General features: G+C 36.3%; 1 protein-coding gene across 2 annotated transcripts in view; it reads right to left on the reverse strand.

The window, feature by feature from the left end:
• Positions 1-559, reverse strand: part of tsc22d1 (TSC22 domain family, member 1) — a 34,565-nt gene continuing 34,006 nt past the window's right edge. For both annotated transcript variants that reach the window (XM_029458863.1, XM_029458864.1), the window contains exon 3: positions 1-559. This exon is cut by the window's right edge and continues 1,080 nt beyond it. The gene's annotated coding sequence lies outside the window, so the exon portion shown is untranslated.

A 559-nucleotide genomic window follows, 5' to 3' on the forward strand; every position in this document is an offset into this window, starting at 1 on the left:
GTTATTCTTCCTTAAGCATGTTTATTGAAAGTTGTGATGTGCAACCGTCAAGTGCAATTGTGGTCGGATGTTACAATATTTCTTCCAGTCTTTGCCGAAACATGCACAGAACATGAGCATACAACTGATACACAGAATGAAAAAAAAAAACCGTTGAGTTTTAAGATATTGTTCATCCAAAAGTACTTCACTGTCAAAAAAAAAAAAAAGAAATCCAATACTCCAGAAAGAAAAATGAAAATGATTTTACAGTAAAAGTTATTGTTGCAGTAAAGGATATGAACAACTTTGTTGACTGTTGTGTTCTCAAGTTAAATAACCGTAACTCCTGTGCATCCAGTCTTGAAAATACAGCATTAAAAATAGACGACAGACTGGGCAAGACCAGCGCGTTCCTCGCTCATCCCGCATCAATCTGTGTGACCAAGATAGCCTCTGTTGTTTTTCTCCCTCTCCTTACTATTTTACATGGTACTTACACTATACAGAAATATACATCATCTTCTGCCCATCAAACTTTTAGGAAAAAGAGAGAATGCAGCTAAGCCCAATGTCTCAA

This window comes from Cottoperca gobio, chromosome 21 (assembly GCF_900634415.1).
Source record: "Cottoperca gobio chromosome 21, fCotGob3.1, whole genome shotgun sequence".
Taxonomy (NCBI): domain Eukaryota; kingdom Metazoa; phylum Chordata; class Actinopteri; order Perciformes; family Bovichtidae; genus Cottoperca; species Cottoperca gobio.